Here is a 7,163-nt window from a genome sequence, read left to right as displayed (position 1 = left end):
ACCATTACCTGATTGTTGATGCTTCAGACTGAGATAAATTTGGTTTTCATAATGTAATTCGATATATCATTGGTAAGACTGTGTCCTTACGACCAAAAGTGATCCTCTCCCGCAACAACAGACACACCCCAAGTGTGGACTGTGAACAATCCCTAAAACTAGGTGTTCATTTTTAGTAGAGGTGTGTGTATATTTTCCCCAAGGGTTTACTAACTGAAAATCACATTTTCAAGACCACATATAAGGGCCAACTGCTCCTTACCTCCCTCTGGATGAAAGGAATTAGGCTTCCTGGCACAAGTCACAAGGTGGACTACCGGTAACTCCCAAGCATTAAAGACTGAAAAACTCAGATTTTGAGAAATATTAATAAACTACTGGGTGAGAGATGAGAAAATTCTGCCAAAGGAAATGCATGTAGCCTTGCGTGGAGGAAATGCATGGAGGAGTGAGGACGTTCCTCTCTCTCTGATGTTGAAAGACTTCGGGAGAGGCAGACAAGCCACTGCAACATACAGGCCATCTGGAGCCCCCTTGTGCACGGGCACAGCCTACAGACTTGAGCAACTGTTGATGCAGACTGTGGACGTGAGATGCCTGGCTGAAGTGATGAGCAACAATCAAGAAGAAATTTGTGGGCTTCCCTGGTGGCGCAGTGGTTGGGAGTCCGCCTGCCGATGTAGGGGGCGCGGGTTCGTGCCCCAGTCCGGGAGGATTCCACATGCCGCGGAGCGGCTGGGCCCGTGAGCCATGGCCGCTGGGCCTGTGCGTCCGGAGCCTGTGCTCCGAAACGGGAGGGGCCGCAGCAGTGAGAGGCCCGCGTACCGCAAAAAAAAAAAAGAAAGAAAGAAAGAAGAAGAAATTTGTGAGACCTAGACCTTCCTTGGGGAGCCTCAGTAATACTTAGAAAGGGAGTCACACATCAGGACTTCCCGCTGTTATGGACAGGTGACAATGTAATGACAATTACATTAAGCAAATGTGATGTCACAGCACTCTAACAACTGGGGGAGGGGTGTACCTATTTGGTTTGGCGATAGGTTGCCATGCATATACTGACTGACTCTTGAGGACATTTTATCTGAAAACCTGACTTCCCCCTTGGGGTCCAAAAGTTCTTTTACATGTCCGGAGGTACACCTAGAACGAGGTATGGCTTGCTTTACAAACTGCCATTTTAAGAGTCTGTAGACATTTTTTTCTTGGGGGAATCCAAAAATAATCACACTGAAATTAAAATACCTATTCTAATTCAAGGATTCTATAAATTTCTGTGTATGTTCAGATGAAGATGACCTTCTTTGTCCCATATTTTTTCAATGCTATTAGAAAAAAAAATGTACTCATTAGGCTGTATATTATTTATTGATGCTCAAACTGCTCTTCCTTGAAGTTCACAGAAGATTTTGGTCGGCCCACTTCCTAAATAAAAAGGTCAGAGCTAGAGGCATACATTTTATTTTTTGTTTGTTTGTTTGTTTAATTTTATTTCTTTATTTTTGGCTGCACTGGGTCTTTGTTGCTGCTCATGGGCTTTCTCTAGTTATGGTGAGTGGGGGCTACTCTTCGTTGCGGTGCGCAGGCTTCAGTAGTTGTGGCACACGGGCTCAGTAGTTGTGGCTCGTGAGCTCTAGAGCACAGTCTCAGTAGTTGTGGCACATAGGCCTAGTTGCTCTGCAGCATGTGGGATCTTCCTGGACCAGGACTCAAACCCGTGTTCCCTGCATTGGCAGGCAGATTCTTGACCATTGCATCACCAGGGAAGTCCTAGAGACATACATTTTAATGCCTCATGCTGAGAACTGTTCTAAACCTGGGTTTCTGCAAGTTTAATTTCCAATAAAAACAAATAGCTCTTAATTTTAGCTTTCTGGTATAAATAATTCAGAGAGCCCAAGTTTGAAACAGAATCATGGGTGCTCAATTCTTTTCTATCCACAGCCTCAGAGATCCCATCTTGGTGGCCAGTTTGAGATCTTTTCTAATGAGCAGTGTAGAGAAGCTGACAGCTCCATCGGACATTGGATCCACCTGCCCTGTCTGTTGTCTTTTGGCTTTAGAGTCGAGGACAAAAACTCAAAAACTTTGTGCGTTTAGATAGAATTCTCATTACAATGCAGCTAAAAGGTGGAGTCCTTGTCCTCAGACACTCCTCCATACAAAGGTAGACATAGAGGGGAAAAAAGGGAAGACCAGATAGGGTAGTGTCATCTCAATATTATTCAGAGGTATCCCTTCCAATCCTTGGCCTTGTAGTTTTAAATACAAAGGTGGAAGAGACCTTACAAGTTTACAAGATAATGCATCCTAGTGACTTCATATGCTGAAACCAAATCAGCTTGGTTTTGAACCGTAGTCTGACCACAGGACAAATGACCCTCAGCTACAATATTACCACCCATCTCATTGGGTTATGTGGGTTAAATAAAATCATGCTTGTAAAGTGCTTAATAGAGTCACAGAGACATTGATTGGCTAGAACTAATAGTATAGTATATTATAATTACTACTACTACTACTATATTCCATATCACAGTAGCCAAAAAGAACATTTAAGCAATTCTTATTCTTAAAAAGAAAAGCTTGCCTATGGTAAAGAGGATGCACCTTGAGGTCAGGTGAAAATTTTTCCTCGTATGTGTGGTTCAGATTACATTAGAATTGTTCAGATTCTGTTTTTATTAAGGTACTAATACGCTGGAGAATGTTGAAATCCTGTTCATGTAGTTTGACAATGTAACCTCCATTGAGAAGACGGGCATTGGAAGACAAAATGTAATCAGAGCTAGCTGATACTGAGCCCGTCTGGAGGCAAAGTTAAGTAGGAATAGACCTCCTTAAACAGTGACTTAAATCAGAGGGCAGTTTACGTTTACCTCACTTAGGAGAAGTGTAGAGATAGTCCAGTGTCGGAATGGACACCACAGAGTTACTATGGGCCCATTACCTTTTCAGCTCTCTGGTCCACCATGCCTATAGTGCAAGCCTTACTTTCATTGCCCAAGATGGCTGCTGGAGCCATCACATCTCATTCTAAACAGTAGAATTTTGAAAGGGAAAGAGAAAGACATTTTCCCCCTTTGTAGGGAAATAAGTTCTATACTTTCATATCTTTCCTTCTAGGTTTTACTGGTCACCCACTCATCCTTAACAGTGAGGGAGTCTGGGAAATAGAGTCTTTACTCTGAAACAAAAATTTGGTTCCCTTACTAAGGAAAAAGAAGATATTGGTGAGTTGAAGGAAGCTAAAATTTCCAGTCACACTAAATTCATTCTTCTTCTCTGAATATTCTCTATCTCTCTCCTATTTCATTCCTGGTTTTTTCCTTTTTTTTTATTTCTCAACATTCATTCTACTTTTCTCTCTGTATTCTGTACTTTCAACTTCATCCATTTCAAAGACTTCAACTGCAAGTTTGTGTGAGGCTAGGAAGGTGTTAAGCCAGCTGGTCTGTGGTCCATTTCTCTCCCTGTTATCAGAAGGATGCTCCCAAGGTGCAAAGGCAGGTGGCCCAGTCTAATCTCCTTGTAAACCTGTTGATCACTGGATCTTCTGGAATCAATTAGTGATTTTATGTGAAAAGAGTCCTTATCAGTAAAATTCTCTTAGCAGGTTATCGCTGTTTCAGGATTACTTATGTTAAATAAAACTAGAGTCTGTGTATTTATGAGTCATGACCTCTAAAAAAGTCAGAAAATCTCTGTGATGATCTGTGTTTAAAAAAAAAAGAGTTATTTCAGAATTTAAATATCCCCCACCCAGTGAGGTGACCCACAAATCTCATTTAGAGACCTCATATTTTATTTGGGGGCAAAGACTAGGTCTGATATGGGAAGAAAGGACTTAGGTAGCCACCAGATTGTCCTAGAAAATCCCTCCTTTACCTAAGCCTCTGGATTTCTTGAGACTTGAGATTGTTAGTAAACCTTGATACTGAAAAAGAGCTCTAATTTGTGAGTCTAATTTGACAAACCGATCCTTTGTGATAGTTCAGTGTGAATGGTAGCCACATCTATCTAACTTCCGATTATCTCCTAAATTCCTCCCCAATATTCCTAACAGCTTCCTGGATATAGCTAAATATTTTATCAGTACCTCAAAACCAATATATCTAATTCTTGCTGGGTATAGTTAAATATTTTATCAGTACCTCAAAATCAATATATCTAACTTCTTATCTGCCCCCTTAAATCAGTTCCTGCTCCTGAATTTCCAGGCACCCAACCTCAAAACATCAGTATCATCCCTTCCGGCTCCTCCTTCCTTGTCTCCAGTAACACTTTAAAACCTTCACTCCATCCATCTCTTCTTTTGTATTTTTACTCCCTTCTAATGATCTATCTTGTTCTAGTTCTTCTGAAAAAAATCCTTCCAACATATTAATCTTTCTATAGTACTCTTTGACACATACAAAGGACTTTTAGGGAAACATGGTAAAGGAGACATAGCTTCATAAACCTAATGATATATATCACAACCTCATACATATATATGTATGTATATATATATGTGTGTATATATATATGTGTGTGTATATATATATATATATAGTGTATCCTTTAAAAGTGGTACCCTGAACAAGGTGAGTAGATGAAATTTTGAAGAATCATACAAATATGCCCCACTGTGAAGGAAGCACATACTGGGTGTGGGAGGTAGACATCTTAGAGAAACAAACTAAAAATTCCTTTATGGGTTAAAAGCCTTTTCCCACTACTATGTATGATGACATAGCAGAAATGAGGAAAACTGCCAGGATTCACCATTTTGTTTTTCACCAACTGGGAAGAAGTCAGGAGAGGATTGAAGAATGATCACCCCAGGTTAATATATCCAAGAACAAAAAGTGACTTAGCAAAATGGAAAGAGAAAATTAAAAGTCAGACAAGAACTTGTTTTTGCCTCTTACGGGGTGGGTGATCCGTAGGAGATATGCACGATCCCCTTCTTCTACTAGAAGTCATAGTGCTGTGGTTGATGCTCTATCAGCTAGGGAATTATCAGGAAGAAGGGGGTTGGGAAGGGGGGCTTGTCCTTAATAAAGCACAGGCTTGTAATGGTACAGACAGGGCTAAGAAGAACCAACCAGGGGTAGTGAGCTCCCTAAGGCCAGCAGCAAAGGCAGCCAGGGTCTCCCCTAGGCCTAAAGGAAAAGGGGAGGAGCAGTACCCAAGGGGACCAACAGCTATCAAGGTGGTCCCTGACATCTGGAAAGTTGGGAGTCAACTGAATAAATCCCCGTCTTCACTCTGTTTTATCCTCTGACCGTCTGTTTGTGCCTGCCATTGACAATCCAACAAGAAGCTAGGGAAAACACAGTATATGGTTTATCGATGGTCTAATCCAAAAGTCAGTCTCTTGGGTTCTAGAACAGGCTAGAGAGAGGAGTCAGAGAAGCAAAGGAGAAATATCCTGCAAGAAAGCCTTCAAGTTCTCTTGATTTTCCCACCGAATGATTGGGAGAGGAGGAAGAGAAGTAGATGGGGAAAAAAATCAGATGAAATTGGGAATAATTAATTTAGGGCAGATTATCACTGAAGAAAGTGAAGTTCAATAGCTCTCCCTGAGTTGAGGGAACAATCCAAAATCCAAGGGAAGGATGGGCACCTGTCTAGCAAGAGTGAATCCCAGGATAAGACTTTAAATAAAATAATAGAGGACCTCTCTTATGGCACAGTGGTTAAGAATCCACCTGCCAACGCAGGGGACATGGGTTCAATCTCTGGTCCAGGAAGATCCTACGTGCCGCGGAGCAACTAAGCCCGTGCACCACAACCACTGAGCCTGCGCTCTAGAGCCTGCAAGCCACAACTACTGAGCCCAAGTGCCACAACTACTGAAGCCCATGTGCCTGGAGCCCGTGCTCCACAACAAGAGAAGCCACTGCAATGAGAAGCCCATGCACTGCAACGAAGAGTAGCCCCCACTCGCCACGACTAGAGAAAGCCCGCACACAGCAATGAAGACCCAACACAGCCAAAAATAAATAAATAAATTTATTTTAAAAATAAATAAATTAATAAAATAATAGAAAAAAGAACAAGCCCACCAATCATGGCTACAAATAGTCCTTACTTTCCATCCTCAGCAAAGCAGAACATGGAGCACAAAGGATCTAGTTGAAGCTCAGATGGAAGAAACTAACAGAGAGGGCATAGAATCAAGGGAAATTCACCCATATGGTATTCGGGCAGTAGGGCTGGTTCTGCCCAAGGTGAGTAAAATGAAAAGAAAAAACAGGACAACAGTGCACATTTATGCAAAAAACAAAGGACCAAAGAAAGGAAGAAAGAGGAAAAGAGAAGAAAAAGGAAGAGATCCTGCAAAAGAGAGATGAATAGTCTACTCTGGAAGAAATAAATATCACAGTAAACAAAAGGAAATAAATACAACAAATGCTGGAAATCTTAAGTACATAAAGAGAATATGGAAACCCTGAACCAAGAAATACATTTGTCAAACATAATGAAATAAATAAAATATTTCAGAGCTAAAGATATTTTACACTTTCAACCAAGAGTAAAGCTCTACTCAGAAAAACTCACTCCCTTAATCACTTACAAGACACAAAAAAGAAAAAATAAAAGAAATGTATACTCAACTCAAGAAGATATGAAAGGGCCAACAATATTAAAATGAGGAGAGCAGAACCAAAATAATTAATATAAGAACAGAAAGTAACAAACAAGAAAAGAAGCAAAGCATTTGACTTGGTAAGTAAATTTGCCTTGTGATTTCCAGCAACCAAATGCCCAGTCTCCTTGAGACCAATCATTAAGGGACAAGAGTTGGAATTGTATCTTTTTTTTTTTTAAATTTTTGACTGCATTGTGTGTTCTTTGCTGTGTGCAGGCTTTCTCTAGCTGTGGTGAGCGGGAGTTACTCTTCGTTGCGGTGTGCAGACTTCTCATTGCAGTGGCTTCTCTTGTTGCAGAGCATGGGCTCCAGTTGCGCAGGCTTCAGTAGTCGTGGCGTGCGGGCTCAGTAGTTGTGGTGCACGGGCTTAGTTGCCCCGCGGCATGTGGGATCTTCCCGGACCAGGGCTCGAACCCGTGTCCCCTGCATTGGCAGGGGGATTCTTAACCACTGTGCCACCAGAGAAGCCCTGGAATTGTGTCTTATTCATTTTGTAACATCACAGTCTAAGACAATATATGATTAT

The sequence above is a fragment of the Grampus griseus genome (genome assembly GCF_964374135.1).
Source record: "Grampus griseus genome assembly, chromosome: 15".
NCBI classification, from domain to species: domain Eukaryota; kingdom Metazoa; phylum Chordata; class Mammalia; order Artiodactyla; family Delphinidae; genus Grampus; species Grampus griseus.
Note: the sequence above shows the minus strand (reverse complement) of the source record.